Below are 19,410 nucleotides of genomic sequence, written 5' to 3' on the forward strand. Positions count from 1 at the left end.
ATCTCGGGTATTTTTATGGCATGTACTTTCTTTCCTACATAGGCAGTGGAGATGAAGAGGTCAGTCAGTGAGCAACACCTGTCCTGCAGGCCACACACTCAGCGGAGACAGTCTGTTCCTTCATATGCTCTCTGGTGACTTAAAACTTAGCAAATCACCACACACACACACACACACACACACACACACACACGCACGCACGCACGCACGCACGCACGCACACACAACACACACACACACACACACACACACACACACACACACACACACACACACACACACACACACACACACACACACACACACACACACACATTATGTGTGCATTATGGGTGCATTATGAGGACTCTCCATAGGCGTAATGGTTTTTATACTGTCCAAACTGCCCCTATCCCTAAACCTGCCCATCACAGGAAACATTCTGCATTTTTACATTTTTAATAAAACATCGGCTTTTATGTTTTTTAAGCTATTTGAATTATGAGGATTCATGAAATGTCCTCATAAACCACGTTTAAGTTGTAATACCAGTGTAATACACATGCCATTATACAAATTTGTGTCCTCATAAATCACATAAACAAGCACACACACACACACGCACACACACACAAAATATTGTACAATATATATTGTGCAATACAATATATTGTATATATATATTGTATTGCACAATATATATTGTGCAATACAATATGTACAATATATATTGTGGTATATATATATACCACAATCTATTTGAAATACGTTTATTTTATGCTAAGTATACTGCAAATAAATGTACATATTTATAATATAAATACACTGTAAAAAAATATTTTCATGATTTGTTATCACAACTTTTTATCTTTTGTCAAATGAACTTCGATAACTAATGTGTGAAGAAAACATACTATTTTGAGTTTCTGTTTATTAAACCATTCTTCTTCATTGTATTAACAAAAATTTTGAATTACAAGAACTCAAAATTTTAAGGCAACAAGGTAACTTGCTTTTTTAAGTTAAACCAACATTTTTTGTACTTTCGGTATACTACATTGATATATGTATATAAAGTCTGCTAAATTGGAATAAATAATTTTGTACTTGATGCACTTTAGTTTTAGGAAAAGGCCCAACTAAAGATATAATGTACGTAAGTGTTTGATTGTGCTAAAATTAATCTATTGCAAGTATACTTTAGGAACACTTTAAATATCTTGCATTTAAAGACTGATATTTTACAGTGAACAAACTGTCCTTAATAATCGTTACATTAAAACACATTTTAGGCTTAATATTAAGAAATGTACATTGTGCAATGGAGAAGTAGGCCTAGTTTGATTATTATATTTATATCAGTAAGTCTCAAGCGATATGTCAGTAAATATGTTAATGAATAGTACTATTGTACTGAAATAAGTATAAAATATAAGTATGAAGTATTTTAAATACATTTTGGTATAGTTTATTTTTTCATGAGGGCACAAAGAAATACAAACAGCAAGTGTGGAATTATAAACACGACAATTGACCAACAAATAATTGACTTATTTATCATTGTAATAAAATAAAAGCAAATTATTAAAATGCTATCTGGACAATATTTACACATATCTTTTTTTACACAGTATTACTGTAGATTTAAGAAAAACTATTTCACTTCAATTCAGATTTCACAATAAATATTATTCTAAATCAGGTTTACAGAGAGATGCTGATAATACTTTCGAGCAAAACATTTTCCCTCTAGTCAGGATTTCCCCCCCAAACTTCTAAAATCGATTTGCCAAGCCCTTTCTCTCAAATTTATTATGAATTTGAAAACTTACTCTGTTGTACCCACAACTCTTAAAGGGATAGTTCACCCAAAAATGTAAATTATGTCATCAAATACTCACCCTTAAGTTGTTCTAAACATGTATGAGTTTCTATCTTCTGCTGAACACAAAAGAAGATGAAGAATGTCAGTAAACAAACAGTTGATGGACAACATTGTGTTCCATAGTATGCAAATAAATACAGAAGCAGAGGAAGGAAATTAATACAGGTTTGGAATAACTTGAGGGCAGAAGGATGACAAAATAAAATCAGTTTAATTGGAGTTTGGAACAGTAATATATATATATATATATGTATATTTTTGTCTTTGTATCAAAAATATATATGTATATTTTTGAATTGTGCAGCTCAAATATGGGTTTTTGGTGCAAAATATGCACAATCGCCCTCACAATTACAGATGCTTTTCTGCCAATCTCGAAATTGTCCGAAAAAAAGATGATTTTGGCAACACAGTCTTACTCTGGTTGACAATCTTTCCTCTTGTTAACGCTACAGGACAGGTGTCATTATGGTCCAGACTCTACGGAGCCTGAAGCAAGGCTAAAAACAACACTGCCTGACAGTGGCCAAACACTCTGTCCACAGCACCCCCCTGACAAACTCACGATTATGTCATAAAACGGGATCATTAAGACTTTACAGCAATACTGGACACTCAAAACCTCTTCTAGCTCCCGGCTATAACATGTTGATTCTACAGAAGCAATGAAATCATCAAGCTCAGGATAACTGTCCCAGCATTGCAATAATTTATACATAATACGCTTGTTTCATGGCTTTTCTGCAATCGACTCAGCATCATTTTGGAAATGCTATCACACGGGTCTACAACAAACTTTCTTGACCTCTTGAAATTAAAGTTTTTTTATTGGCATCTATGGCTCCAATGAAAAACCTTTCCATTGCACAAATTATTTTTAGTGACAAAAGGTCAAAGTAAAAATAAAAAGAAAAGTCCCCCTTTTGGAAGATTTATTTTTAAGAGTAAAATAAAAGAGTTTTAGTTCTATTACTTTTCTAAGCAAGCATTTCAAGACAAAACTATCTGCACATATTCCCATATATTTACATTTAAAGGAGACACAAGACATTTCTATAGGGATCACACTGTAAACCTAACGCTCAAAATAATTAATTGGTTTGAGTAGGACAAACTTAAATTAAACTAATTAGTTCAGTCAAATGAACTTTTATGAGTATTTAACACTTTCTTTTTCTTTCAAGTTCAGAGAACTGATATATTTTAAGTAAACTGAACCGTTTCATTGTTTTGAGTTTTATGAAATTATTTCTTTTAATTTAGACAAACTTAAGTTTAACTGAAGCGGCTGGGATGTCACCGATGGCACTCGGTGTAAATGGAGTAAATGCTAAAATTAAGTGTAATATAATGTTGTTGTTTTTTTGTGCAAGATTAATGTTAAGTGGGAGATTTAGTAGTGATGAAAGTTTTGTTATGCTAATTTAGAAGAATTTCTGTTAATGTTGGTTTAGGATAGTTTCCATCATAGTGACGAGTGGTGCATGCGCTTGATTTGAGAGCAAAAAATACCTTTATATTGTTGCAACCATACAGCAAGTGCTTCTGTATAATATTGCTAATATGTTGACAAATTAGTATGTTAGCAGATTAGCTTGTTAAAGCTAGCTAAGTTTATACTAATAAAAGTGTTCACATTGAGATTACATGATTGTTTTAAGTTAATTGTATGAATTAGTGCACTCAAACATTTCAAGTTACACTAAAAAAATGCTGGGTTGTTTCAACCCAATTTTGGGTCAAATATGGACAAACCCAAACGTTAGGTTAAAAATGTAATTTAAAAATGTAACCCAACAGCATTTTTTAGAGTGTAAGAACAATTAAAATGTATAAGTACAAAATAAAAATCTGCTAGCTTACTTAAACTTTGAATTTCATAACTTAAAAGAATTGAGAATGTTTTGAGTTTTGCCAACTTATTCGGCTTTATAGTGCATGATATTAGAAATATTGGCAAGACTTCTGACATTGGCCAGATAATCCACCCAGATTACAATGAAGAATTGTCAGTTTGGGTTATCATACACAAACCTGTATGAGATAACCATTGTCTGCATGAGGGATAAAAAAGGCAGTTCTGAAGACGAATTAATACGTGTTTCAGGCTACATATTTGAGGAAGACCACCAGGGAGCTGCCACCCACAAACACGTATCATACGCATGACTGATGACCTGGCAACCTTTCCACTTCAGCGTATATAGTTCAAGACAAAATTATATCATCATTTTATGGTGCAAATGTCACTTAAAAATGAACTCAAGCTCAATCCTGCTGACAGAAAACATACCAGAGCTGTCAACAAGACAATTGAAAAACAAACCATATATTTATTTAAAAGGGCTCACTGTAAAAAATTATAACCTCCCCAACTCAAAATTTTCTAGTGACTGGTCACATCTAAATTTTCCAATTGGCCCAAGTTAATTTAATTAAAATTAAATGTGCAGAATTTCACTTGGGCCAATTGAAAAATTTAGATGTGACCAGTCACTAGAACATTTTGAGTTGGGGAGGTTAGACTTTTTTTTTTTACAGTGCTTTTATTATTATAGATATCAAATAAGCAATACTGATCTGAAAGGATTTAGTTCCAGTTGATATCATGATGCGTGTCAAAATATGACCAGCAGCTGCCAAACCAGTTCTTATACTGAACACGGGTGACCTCGGAGCGTGTCTGTATAATGTTTGCGCACTCAAAGCTGCACTGCTGCAGGTCAGACCGGTTACACAAGATTAAAAATAAAACTTCTTCTGGTTTGTCAAATTTATTGAAGGCATGGTATTTTGCCTCCAAATGGTTGTTTTTGTGTCCTCTTGTCATTCACAGTGACTTAATGAACTGCACACTAAATGCAGGAACAGTGTTAGCCTGAGGATAAATGCTTTACTTGTGGTCAAAAGTCTAGTCAAGTCACCTTCATTTATAAAGGGCTTTATACAATACAGATGTTCCTTGCGCTTGAAGATCGGATTCAACTCGCCGGCATGGAGCCGAAGCTGGTCTGTGTCAGGATCAATATCATTAGACGTGCTGCAAGTTTTAAAGCTGGCTAGAAATTTGCAAGATGCAAGTGCATATAACACAAATACACACACTGTATGTCCCCGTGTGCGTCTTCGGGGGGTAAAACAGTGAATACAATAAGGATTGTATTTACTAGGTACTGGGATGCATTGACATTCACAAAGATAATGGTGTAAATAAATGTATTACAGCATAGCCTATTTCAGTGACAAGTGCCATTTTTTTTTACAGTATATACACAATATGCCAAAACAAAGACAAGCTAAAGCCCTGTTGAGGCAGGATTAGTTTTCAGGACTAATGGTTACTGTGGTCGTGTACTGTATATGGCCGATGACGGAGATGGGTGTATCTACAGCATTGACGCACTGCAGTTACACGACACATACGTAACTCGCCATTAAAATGTAAGCGCTAATTCATTTATGAAACCAAAATGCAACAGAATTGTTGACATTCTACAGATAACAACACGGGCGAAACAACACATGCACACACATAGTTAAAATATCCTCCTCTACACTGCATCTTTCTAATAAGCGCTTGAAAAAACAGGTCCATATCAGGGTTATGAAGTGCATCTTTTTGCCTTCTATTCTATGAATTACCAACGTCCAACGACGAGCTGAGAGGGTGGATGTGTCGCTCACAGCAGATTTATTAATGGCATGTCAGTTTGCATGGGAAACTGGTGTTATCTTTAGGCCATTTTATGCAAGATGAAATATGCCTAATCTTTACTGAAATGTAAACCAGCATTGCGAAACTCTTGATGGTCGATAGCATACGGGTATGAATTCTAGGACAGATTATGTAGGCTACAGTCATTGACTAAGTGTTGCAGTTCTTACCTGTTCTCTTTCCCCGTCTGCCATTACACAAGGAATTGCAAATAAAGAAAACAAAGATGGGGCATTAAACATGAGACTGGCAACAACATCAAACGCACATACTGTGATCAAACACTGCAGTTGTCTGAAGAAGTGAAAGTAAAAAGAACAATATATAAACGGCAAGAGAACGAAACTAAAACCTGCCATTGGCTTATTTCTATTTCCGGGATAGGTTAATGCATTGGGTATCAATAGTTTTTAACTTATAAAAACTATTGTTTATTTTTATTTTGTTTAATCCATTGCATTAACTAATGTTAGCAAAGTGAACATTACTGTAAAGTGTTATCATGCATGTTTTTTTTTCTTGCCAATGTCCTTAATCACCTTCAGCCAGATGTGGCATTTGTTTTCACAGCTGGGGAGGTGTTTCTTCAATATTGCATGCCTGCGCATACACACAAACACACATGCATAAGCTTGTGCGCTTTATACTGACACTCAAACACGGTTTAATCTGCGTGCTCAATCGGTAAAAGGTGAATGAGGGCAGATCGCATCACGCTAATGGTTAAAAAACAAACAGCACATGTGCACAACTCTCCAAAGTCACCTGCCTCATAACACAGAAGAGATAAGTGCGCACTACCTATTCTGCACAACACCTGGATATTCTGGCATCTTAGGGATGCCAGCTGAGGATCACCCACAGCTAGTTATTAGCTTAAGACTGAATGTTTTAAAGAAAAAAGTGTCTAGCATTCAGTGTTTGCCTAAAAAACGCTGCGCCTTTCCTGGACCTCAGCACAGTGTTGGCACATGAAAGCTGGAGTCTATGGTGGCAAAGCCAGTCTTCTCTACAGTGCATGGTATGGAAGGCCTGTGGTTAGCCTTAAGTATAGGGAAGACATGAATTACATTGCAGTGGATGGGTGTAGCAGTCAAGAGAAAGAGGAGAAGGAGAGAAAAGTAGAAAGAGAGCGAGAGACTCAAAGGGATTTTCAATTGGCATGTCGGGGCAGGACATCTCGCAAAGTACCTTGGAGCCGTAAAGGTGAGGTGTGTAATTCCTGTGGCGGAAACAGAATTTCTAAAGTGATCACTGTTTTCAAACAAGTTTTGAGTTTGGCGTCGCTATAGTAGCGCAGAAATGACACACTTCACACATCAATGTGAAATGGTGTTCCCCATTTTACTCCTGGAATCTGCTGTAATCTGCAACTGAAATGGGATATTCAAAAAACATTAGAACTACATTAGCCGCGTTTCCATTACCCTTCAAATTGAGCAATTCAATTGAAATTCCGAATTTAAAATACCCCCAATGGAAATGGAAATATACCAATGGAAATATAGCACAAAAAAAAAAAGGTTTTTCAGGCAATTAGAAAAAGAAATATTCGCAAACCTGCAATGGAACCATCGCATTTACATGTCACCTGACGTATGTAAAAGTCGACCATTCTTTAAAGATGAACGCAGTATGTTTGGACAAAAACAACAACAAAGATATGCCACAATTTAACAAGACATTGAAGAAGATAGGAGGGAGAAAAGGTCTTTCCTCGCCATAATGCTTGGATAACATGCCTACGTCTCCTTTAATTAAAAATAATGGCAAGTGCGGTGACTGGGATATGCGTAAACCTACCAACATCCTTTGCCATGATTTTTGGAATGACTTATCGTGAGAGGAAAAAATAACGTTTTAGTCGCATAACATCTGTTAATGGAAAGGCCGTCATTTCGAAATAGTTTTTTCATCGACATTTAGAAAATATAGCAAAAGTTTTGTGCAAAACTGTACTGGAAACATGGATTCTGCATCCATCTGAAATTGACTGGAAAAAGTGGGAAGTTATTAGTTTTAAAGTTATTAGGAAGTTATTAAGTGATTGAAGAATAAAAAGATAAATAATTATTGTCTTTGGAATGATCCACACCGATTAATTGTTCGAAAATAAGACTCATAACATGTATTAATAAAGTGAATTTTGAATACATGTTGATTCTAAGGTGCAGAAAACATTGATCAGAATTGAGATGTTGAACGAGACAGCAAACAAGCATGTACAGTAGAAGATCCATAAATCCCTTTTTTTATATAGCAGTTAACTGTAGTAAAGTGCTTTTTTATTATCCAATAAATGTCAGTTGTTTTAACAGCTTTAATAATCATCAAAGGATTCTTTCTGTGCTGTCATCTCAATATTTCCACAATTAAAAAGAGCTTTTTTAAATACACTTAGAGTTTAAAGACCAACATACTCTATGTAAAAGAGAGGAAAAAAAGAATCACGTTCCTCGTTATATATATAAAAAAAAAAACATGCCAATGCAAGATGTTCACATCCCAGAGGATGCTAAATTGGATTTTGAATTTGAATGAAGATAAATTCAATCCAGTCACATAACAGGAATTTAATTCGTTTTGGCAACCAAACAGGTAGAGTAATGACTTAATTTGGACTAATTATGCTTATTAATTCCATTATATGTAGAATAGCTTCCTCAACGGATTAGACCTATTTATATAAACTATCAAAATGATTAACAAAGACAATATAATTGAATACACATAAGTACAAACTTTTTTTCAGTTTCAATTTTAAAAGCGACTGCAATGTATTTTCTCCCTGTGGCCAATAAAATGAAAGTTAATTTATTAAATATTCATTCATTAACCTTTTCACCTTGGCCCATTTATGTATACATAATAAAGGGTATAAACTATATAAAAAGCGTCCATCTGTTGAATCCTGGCAATACGTGAAACGAAGGGCACATTTTGAGGCCGCATTTGAAGGAGCCTTCGAATTGGGACAGCCTTCGTTGCGCCATGGTGAAGCAAGCGGTCTTCAAATGCGACGGTCTTCCCACAGATGCAGCCTTTGAATTGGGACACAGCAAGGGAAAACATGCAAACTCCACGCAGGACCTCCTCGCTGCGAGATGACAATACCACTGAGCCACAACAAGACTAGACATTTTGTCCAACATGTGGGGCAAATATAGCAAAGCATGTATATGTCAAAATGAACTTTTTAGCCGTATCTGCATGCCAACACTGGGAATATTGACAAAATGTACCCCCAACCAATGAACTGTATTTTGCACCAGTATTAATTAAAAAAAATGACAAAAATTTGATTATTTAGTTTTTTTCCCATTAGGACATATTGTGACAAACATCCCGGGTCATTGTCACTCACAGAATCATGTCTATAAAAGAAAAAAACCTTTCTTTACATGCATGTTTGGTGGTGTAATGTAAGTGATAGCTACTTTTTTTACTCACCAAAGCCACTTTGGGCATTTAGAGTTAATTTTGGACCCTGCAGGGAATAGTACGTATCTACGTATCATGATGAAAGGCGTTTTCTTTCTTTCTTTTAAATATACGGCATACAAGTTCAAATGATCACAAGGTGTTGACAACCTGACGGATGAAGATTCAGAAGTAACAATTTGAAGAAAATAGAACGCCTATGGTCAAATGTCACGATGAAAAGAATGTCACAAAAGTTCATGACCACATTCTTTGCTGATGTTGAATCACATTGCACAACTTGTCACTTTTACATCGCAATAATACAGGTTCAGTGGTAATGTGACTAGTTCCTTAGGAATGCTTGAATGTAAGCTGATTTGCTCTGCATTGTGATTAATATAGGTGTTTATGTCAATAAAAATTATGCTCAGACAAGTAAAAAGCTGTCATTCCCATGCAAGAAGCCAGGTTTAGGTTTGCGTTAATCTCCTACCAGTATTATTACACATTACACAGAAGTCAAGCCTGCCCTCTTCTGGGACGTTTCAAGATCATTTGAGAAAAGGCCAAGTGGGTCATTGGGAACACATGCAAACAAGAAACAAGGTAACATTACAAAACAAACAAACATCAAAATGTTACACAACCTCAGTGATTTTACCGAGTAGGATGTGTTCCTAAATCCACGTACATTTTTTGTTAGAATTTAGTTTGGTAACACACTATCATGAAAATTCGTAACTAAGATTTTGGGGAATTGATTGCTAATTTGTATGAATTTGTACAATCTGCTTACGCCTCACTGATGATTAGGCATGGTCCTTCTTGCTTATGTCTAAAAATTGTATGTTATGTGGTTGGTTAGGGGAATATATACTTTTAAAAGCATTACAATGTAATGTTACCACACAAAAATGTCGGGGTGGAATGGGGAAAGAGTTAAGGAGGGTTTTGTTCAGGGTTGGAGCGGAAGCTTTGACCATTTATCACCCTATCTATTCTCTACAATTTATGGTTTAAGTTGTGAGTTAGGGATTGATAAACATGTGTCACTTGGTTGGCCTGCATAGGTTATACCAGGGGTGACCAGTCCTGCTTCTGGGGGCACTGTCCTGCTAAGTTTAGCTCCAACCCCAATTAAACACACCTGGCTGAACCAGCTAGTCAAGGTTACTAGAAACTTCCAGGAAGGTGTGGACACCCCTGGGCCATACAATACAAGACTACCAGCACCCCCACCAACATAACTCAGCACAAAACACTTGTGAGCGAATGCAAAAACTTTGAAACATTTTTCCTCATCACATGGTGACATTTCCCATCATTATATAGCCTAACAAACTTTTCAAGCAATTCTATTTTACATTTTAAAGTATGCACGATTATTCAAGGATGCTCAGCTGATTCATGACGTGAGCCAGTAAAAAGTGTGGTTCTCATTCTCGCTCGTTTTTAAATGAGAATCCCTTTAAACTTGACATACAATCTTCATTTCAAATCAATACTCATAATGTCTGCCATGAACGAAGGATGATCTCTTTGCTAAGCGTTCACTTATCCGATCCTCGAAGCTAAGTTATCTGTTCACTTCCTTTCAGCATTGCCATTTCATTTTACAATCATGAACTATTCAGTGCAGAATCTCCTATTTAATGGGGTTTGACAATGTGTATGATGTATGTAATGCATTAAATCTTGATAAATTATTTTATTCAATATTTATTTATTTATTAGTACTAATACTACAACCAATATAATTAATCTATCAAAAAAAAAGTGGGCCAGATATTGTGTTAGTACTGTCCATATTATTATTATTATATAAGTGTGTGAAAATCAGATGCACAGCCTTTGACGTCAGTAACAAAAGGCTCACATAAACAAAGTTGATGCTCCATTTAAAGTTGATAAGCCTGTTTATTTTGTTATGATAAGAATGGTTAATGTAAATGAATTGTACTTGCGAAATGTAAAGGTTTGCTACTATTTTTGAATCATGACCCACCATTTGAGAACCACTTGGCTATAAAATATTAGCACTAAATTTAGAATTTATTCATCATCTCTATACCCATTGTTTACCATCTTGTGTATCACTTCTATGGTAGATTACGTTTTTTTTTTCAATTGCTTAAGCACAATTTTGAGAACAGGGCCCGGTTTTTCACACAATTAGCACAACACTACACCAAAGTAGCACAACAACTCAGATCATTTGAAAAATGGAACATTTTTGTCAAAACTATACAATGTCTTATAAAAACCTTGTTTTGTTGTCATAAACACAACCAGCATATTAAACACTCCTGTGCTCAACCGAAAAAACTTTTAGCATTTACACAGAGAAAGTGTAAAAAAAATTCCACAAAACCGCATGACACCAATGAATGTGAAACTAATGACTAATATACATTTCTTTTCATGTACAGACAATACTGAACATTACAACAAAACATTCATAACAACAAAACATTTTCCAGTTTTCATACAGTATTACTGAACGTACCATTGTACTAGCTTACAGTAATACTGTAACATAAATTACATATACAGTTCAGTACCGAAAAAAAACAAAAACACTAAACATCTCTTTGCCTAGCTGGATCTGGCCACAGGACCTCGTCAACATCACTAGCCGCGTTTCCATTTCCATTCAAATTGCACAAATTGAAATTGCGAATTGAAAATATGCTCAATGGAAACACGTCAATTTCGCAAAAACTCCCATTTATTGCAAACAAGTTTTTACGCTCGCATGAGGTGGTTTTTCAGGCAATTTGAAAAATAAATATTTTGCAAAACTGCAATGGAAACAGTTTTTGCGCATTTACAGTCACCTGACGTAGAAGGCGCGGTGTGTTCGGACAGAATACAAGACAGAGTTGTTTATTAAATTCATAAAAGACAAACAATTAGAGGAATAGTGGATTCTAAACCTCAAAGAAATGCCACAATCAAGACCTCGGAGCAGAAATGATGGAGAAACACCTCATATGTGCCGCTCACAGTGTAAGGGTCTTTCCTTACCATTAATGCTTGGATAACACGCTTTACGTCTCCTTCCGTTAATAATAATAATGTCTAGTGCGGTGGCTGTGATATATAAACCTACCAACGTTCGTTGCCATTCTTTTTTTAAATGACTTATCGCGAGAGGAAAAAATTACGTTTTAGTCTCATAACATTGGTTAATGGAAATGGCGTCATTTCGCAATAGTTTTGTATCGATATTCAGAAAAAAAAATCGCGAAAGTTTTGCGCAAATCTGTAATGGAAACGTGGCTACAGGCTATATTTTAATTTGCAAGGCAACGTGGGAAGAATCTTTTGGAGTGACGAATCCACCGTTGTATGGATGCTGCTTCAATTTGATCACATGCTTCCTCCATAGCTTGAATGAGGGGCATCTGGTGGTCATAGGGCCGGAGATCATAAACCTTCCACCGCCATGCTGAGAAGAACTCCTCGATGGGGTTTAGGAAGGGGGAGTATGGTGGAAGGTATTGAACTGTGAATTGTGGGTGTTGATGAAACCAGTTTTGGGCCAGAGCAGAACGATGGAAAGCTACATTGTCCCAGACGACAATGTATTGCATCTGGTCCCTTTGGTTTGCTCCTGTGATAATATTGTGTAATCTGTCTAAAAATGTAAGAATGAGGTCAGTGTTGTAAGGACCCAAGTTGGCATGGCGGTGGAGGACCCCGTTCTGTGTAATGGCAGCACAAAGGGTAATGTTACCCCCTACATTGACAATAGCCCTGTGGCCAATGATATGTCTTCCCCTTCTCACTGTTGTCAGGTTAAATCCAGCCTCATCAATGTATATAAACTCCATTTGCAAAACTCTCTGAAATACAGCAAAATATCACATTGTGTAGATCAATATACTGTAGCCCTGCTATACAGTAAAAAGGTTATGTGTGCAGTACACAATACTACAGTCAGGGAACAAAACGTACCACCACATATTCCCACCGCAGGACTTTCACCCTGTCTGAATTTCTTTCAAATGGCACTTTATACAATATGGGTTTGAATTTCGAAGTCTGATTGCATTATTGGCCAAAACGAGGTTTATGATCTCTCTCTCTCTCTTGCTCCTGTGTGAATATGGGGCCCCTCCCTCCTTGGTGTTCTCGACGTTCAATCCTATGTTGGCCAAACAAAATACATGTAGCTTACTGTAAAATGATGCAGGAATAGATACCAAAACTGTTGATAAAGTACATGCAGTAAGCTATGGATTTACTGTTGACAGAAGATAAGTTTCTCACCTGTGCTCTTGACGAAATGTCCGAACTATTGATGCCACCGTGTACCTGCTTAGGTTAGGCTGTACTCTCAGTCCAGCCTCCCTCAGTGTTAGTCCGTGGTTTATTACATGGTCCACAATTGACCCTTTGCAGGGAGCTTGATTGACAGGTGATCTGACCAATCATACTTCGCCATCCGCAATTTTGTCAGACAAAGCAGTCCGGAGAGTTAGTAGATTAAAGTTGGAGGATTTGAACTTGAGAAGCGGAGTGTACTGACGCCTTTCTGCGGTTAAAACAACATTCCTTCAGATGTTCATTCATGTTTATTTGATGCTATAAATGAACTAGAAGGAAGAGATGATCGGTTCACGAGCAGCTTTAACTGATGCTCTACAGCGATCTGTCAGACACATTAAGCTACAAAATGCTATTTATTGTTTAAGTTTTTTTTTTAAATGACCAAATTTGAAAGGTGAGACTTTGTTTAATATCAAAAGTAAGCTGGTCTGTCCTGTCTGTCAGTGCGTTGTCAGTGTCCTCTCCGCGATGTATTTTTCACTGCGTGAGAACACGGTGTGTGTGTGAGAGCGGAGTAGCTTGTCGGACAAAGCAACAGTAACTAGAGAGGGCGGGTCTTTGCGAACGGTCAATTGTAGCACGAATCCCTCTCCCTCTACCTCTACCTTGTTCTCTCTGGATTCCCCCGCTTATTCGCATGCACTCTCCCTCTTCCTGAGACACCATTTTTGTTGAAGACAGGTGAACTTACCTGTTGCCTTTTTATAGTGCTTAAACCTGATTGGTGTCTCTACAATTAAGCACCAATGTGTGTGCTCACCTGGTGGCTGTGTTTAACCAATTGGTTCATGGGTGTGTTCATTTGAAAGCCTTTGCTTTTAAATTGCAAGGAAATAAACAATCCTGTCACCGCAAAAGTAAAAAAAATCGGCATCGAAGCGAAAAAAATAAAAGTAGTTTTTTTCGCTGCAGCACATTCGGGTTCGGTGTGGAAGCACTCATTACACAAACAGCTGATCAAAAAATAAAACCATCACGCGAATTATTAGTGCATCAAAATCGCGTCCAGTGTGAAAGGGCCTTAATGCAGTTGCTTCCCACCTAGATTGCATTTTTGGGCATCATAAACATTGCATAAAAATATTTATGTGTAGGGAGCACCATAGGTTTTGAAAAAGCCTACATTTTGCATGTCATCTTTCATCCAGTTCTCCTACTGTATATGAAAAAAACAAAAAAACAATACTGTGGGGATTTCTTATGTGATGCCACTTTACTGTAGCTCATCAGGTTTGTTCACCTTTCACATTTTACAAATCTTTCCAAATGAAAGAGAAACCAGTTTATTGTAATTCTTGAACAATTAGTTGGCCTTTTCTATTAATGCGAGGACAAGATGTGTCACACCCACTACACAAATATATATGTACTGTTTTGTCAGTTAATAATGTAATATATAAATTATTAAAATTATTAGTGTGGCACGCAGGTGATACTCATTAGCCACCGTGTATCACGTAAAACTATTCAAATTATTTTTTGAAAAAATTCTCCTTTAAGGTGTTTTTGACAGGTCACTGAAACTTTTCTCACAGTAGGCTACTGTACCTTTGCAGGTTGGTTACAAAATGTATAGGTCTGAAATATAATCTCTCTGTGGCAGAATAGCTATATTATATAAACATCAACAACATTATATCAACAACATTTCCACAGGTCACCAATCCACCATAACATTAAAATGATCTGAGAGATGATCTGTTCATACAGTGACAGAACAAAAGACTGAAGAGATCTATAGTGTCATGTTCAGTACAAGCACTTTCGTATGATTTAAGCTTGTATTATGAACTCTGAGTGATGCCAAGAATACCACTGTAAACAGTCTCTGTAACCTGTAATCAGTGTGACTTAAATGACGTCTGTAGAGGCAGTTTGGTTAGGCTAGACCAGTCTGTCTGCTTCCTAGGTCAAGTCAGTGAAAAAAACTAACAAAATTATGACTAATTGCCAAACTTCTTGATAAGAGAGCTACGCCTTGAGACCATCTCTGTTTGTGTTTTTATTTGTATTGTGTTTATATCCTGCACATATTTGCGATAGCTTCATGTTCCATACTGTACATACAGTTTACTTGCTGTGTCACTTAAAACATCCTAGTCATTTACAACAAGATTATTTCTCCACCAATGTCACAACATTTACAGGCTTAAATCAATGCTGCAAGTCAGTGTCTCTCAACCAGGAGCCTCAACAAACTTCTAAGGGGGCTTAAAATTGTTTAAAAAAAGACAAAAAAGCATGAAAATAAGCAAGATTTTTCTTGTTTGGTTTTTTAAATAATAAATATACATCTTTCAAGCTATGCCAAGCTCTAAAATATTTTAGCAAATATTGTTGCGGACAATGGGGGGACCTTGAAGTCAAAAAGATTGAGATCCACTGCTATAAGTGACATGTTACATTTTACTATTTGGTCAATTTTATTATTATCTATTTGAACTGGTAGAATTTGGACACCCCTTCATTGTAAGTAAGTAAGTAAGTAAAATTTATTTATATAGCACATTTATCACAGCAAAGCTGACCAAAGCGCTGAACAAAGTCAAAGAATAAAATAAAATAAACAACACATACGATACAATACACATTGGAACATAGATAAAAAAACAAAAAACAAAATGAAAATGCCTGGGAATAAAAATATATTTTCAACTTCATTTTAAAGGTTATGATAGACGTTGCAAGACGAATGTCCAGTGGAAGTTGGTTCCAGAGTCGGGGGGCCGCAATAGAAAAAGCCCTATCACCCTTTGTCTTTAGGCGTGAACGAGGGAAAACTAAGAGAGCTCTATCAGAAGATCTTAATGATCTGGAGGATGAAGAAGGAATAAGATGATCTGAGATATAAGACGGAACTTAACCATTGAGAGCTTTATAAACAAACAACAACATTTTAAATTGAATTCTGAGATAGACAGGAAGCCAATGAAGAGAGGCCAAAAATGGTGTAATGTGATCTGTTTTATTTGCCCCAGTCAACAACCTTGCAGCAGCATTTTGTACCATCTGTAAGCGTGCAATGGATGACTGAGGAAGACCCAAATATAATGAATTGCAGTAGTCAAGGCGGGAGGTAATAAAAGCATGAATGACTTTCTCCTGATCGTTGAGAGTTAAAAATGATTTCAGTCTCGAAATTATCCGTAACTGATAAAAACTGTTTCTGACAACTGTATTAATTTGTTTAGTTAAACAGAGTTCAGAGTCCAGAAAGACACCAAGATTCCTGACCTGTGAGGAGACTGAGGGGAAGTGCTTGCCGAGCTCATTTATGATACAACTTCTTAACTTAGAGGGGCCAAAGACGATTACTTCCGTTTTATTTTCATTAAGTCTAAGAAAGTTGTTGGAAAGCCAATTTTTAATGTCCCCTATAGGAAGGCCAATAAGGGTTGAATGGTGTCACCAGCTTTCAATGGTATGTACAGCTGGGTATCATCAGCATATAGATGAAATGCAACTTTATGTCTCCTAATAATGTCTCCCAAAGGTCGCATATATAAATTAAAAAGGAGTGGCCCTAAAATGGATCCTTGAGGCACTCCACAGATAATGGGAGCAACAGACGAAGAAAACGTACCCAACTCAACAGAAAAAAACCTGTCTCTAAGATATGAATTAAACCACTGCAAAGCAATACCCCCAATACCAAACAAATTTTCTAATCGACAGAGAAGAATATCATGATCAACTGTATCAAAAGCAGCTGTAAGATCAAGAAGCAGCAGAACTGAATTTTTACCACTATCCACTGCAAGCAAAATGTCATTGAATACTTTAAGCAAAGCAGACTTAGTGCTATGGGCAGAGAAACCAGATTGGAGAGGTTCATTGCGTTCGAGTCGTGCGCCTGTGAGTCACCTTTTCAAAGTCTAGTTGAACAATATGCTGATCAAAAATACAAGTATCCTGTTCGTCAAGTTTGATATTCTTGTTATTTTAAATAATGGCAGCAGCAACAATACAATAGAACTGAAGTTCCTGAATGAAATGCCAACTCTTGCCAAACGAAAAAGAGCCATTCCTGAGAAAGTGCGTCATGAGCATGACGGCAAGGACGACAAATTTGACAAGCCTATTTCTTTGCAATGGTTTGCTGCGTGGGTATGTGTTGGAATGGTCACTATGTCCTTAATGTTTTTGAGCTTGGGTTATGCAGTAAAGAAAACTCTAAAGTAGGGGGAGACCGGGTATGGTTGTAACACTTTTTACTTCAGCATCCTTAACTCACTGAATTTTTTTAGCTTTAGTGCTCAAACTTTTATTCAAAGTACCAACATTTGTTTACTACAAAAGTCACCTATTCAAACCACTGTAACAATATCAAAGCCCTTGTGAGTTAATGTCAAATACATGATGTGCCTTTGTTACAAGTTACAACCCACCCCACTACCATGACCGGGGTAGGTTGTAACATATACTGAGGCAAGTTGTAACAATTAGACAAAAGAAGCAAACACAATGGGCACACCATGCCAAATGCTTCAAAACCATATTTATTGAAACAATAAACAAAACAATTCAAAACAATGCCCCTCTCTCTATGACTGAGCATAACTCAAATCCACTTTCTGTTTGACTGAGGATTGTATGCCTGTGTGTGTGTGTGTGTGTGTGTGTGTGTGTGTGTGTGTGTGTGTGTGTGTAAGTTAGTCTTCAAGTCAAGTCAAAAGTCAAAGTTTATTTATATAGCACTTTTTAAAAACAACAGGTGTTTAACAAAGTGCTGTACACACATATCCTCTATCAATAATGCAATCAACCAACATGAAAAATAAAAGGAGTAAAAAATAATAAAAAACAGCAAGCATAAAACAATACTCTCACATAGTATCAAATGCCAAACTATAGTAGTGAGTTTTGAGATTTGATTTAAAAATAGCAAGGGTTTGAGCCTGTCTGATATGCAGGGGCAAACTATTTCAGAGCTTTGGTCCAGCTACTGCAAATGTTCTTTCACCTCTACTTTTTAGTTTCACCCGAGGGACAACCAACAGCAAATGGTCAGCAGACCTAAGCGCTCTTGACGGAGCGTATTGCCTAATCAGTTCTGACATATACTTAGGAGCAAGGCCATGAAGCGATTTAAAAACAAACGTAATTTTTTCTACAAATTTTTTTCGTAAGTTAATTCTACAATAGATTGGCAGCAGTGAAGAGAGGAAAGAACAGGTGTAATATGTTCGCGCTTTCGTGTCCCTGTCAACAGTCTTATAGAACTAACTTCCAACAATATTTATGGTTAATAAACACTCAACTCCAGTGTACCTCTGTAAAGAACATGTAAGTCTAACAAAAAAAACTCTCAATCAGAGTCACAATGGTGACAAATGAAAGTATTTAACCCTATAGTGCAGACTTGGTGGGCCCAGAAACTGCATAGGGCACATTTTATGCCCAGATTTTGGGCTGTCCCAGACGAAATATGACCAATAATGGCGATTTCTAAGGTTGTGGCGGTTCCTAAATGGTGGTCCTACGTCGTACAGTGAGACGAGGTTCAAAGACGGCCGTTGTCACGGTCTTGTGACCAAAGACAGCCTGCGATAATTTTCTGACAGTGTGTTTGCTGCTACGACCTACGTCTACTGACTAGCCAATAAATATGCAACATGAAATGGCGTATTGATAAATGAGACAAAAACTTAAAACCACTTACCTCAAGCTCCATTTGCAAATTGCATGTCAAGTTCACCTCTTTTCCCAAGCCATGACCGCATCCATATTCTCCTCTTTTTTCAGTGCACATAAAAAGCACAATTGCCAAAGTGCAATTCATCTTTCTCTATTTGTTTACAATAAGCGCATGCTGATGACGTTTTATTCTTCTATACTAACTTGCGTCCTAGCCTACGATTCAATGTCATCATCGTACAGTCTACATGCATGTCGTACCCAAGTTTATTAGATCCATGTCGTACAGTGTAATTTGTAATGATCTCACAGGATTGCTGAAATCACACCGTCTGTAGCAGGGATTACCCAGACTTCCTTTGGCTTTGAGCTTCCAAATGGCTCCATACAAATAACACAAAAGTTTTCATTGTCTACGTTCTCATAATGCTCTTCA

The sequence above is a fragment of the Phoxinus phoxinus genome, assembly GCF_949152265.1.
Source record: "Phoxinus phoxinus genome assembly, chromosome: 6".
NCBI classification, from domain to species: Eukaryota; Metazoa; Chordata; class Actinopteri; order Cypriniformes; family Leuciscidae; genus Phoxinus; species Phoxinus phoxinus.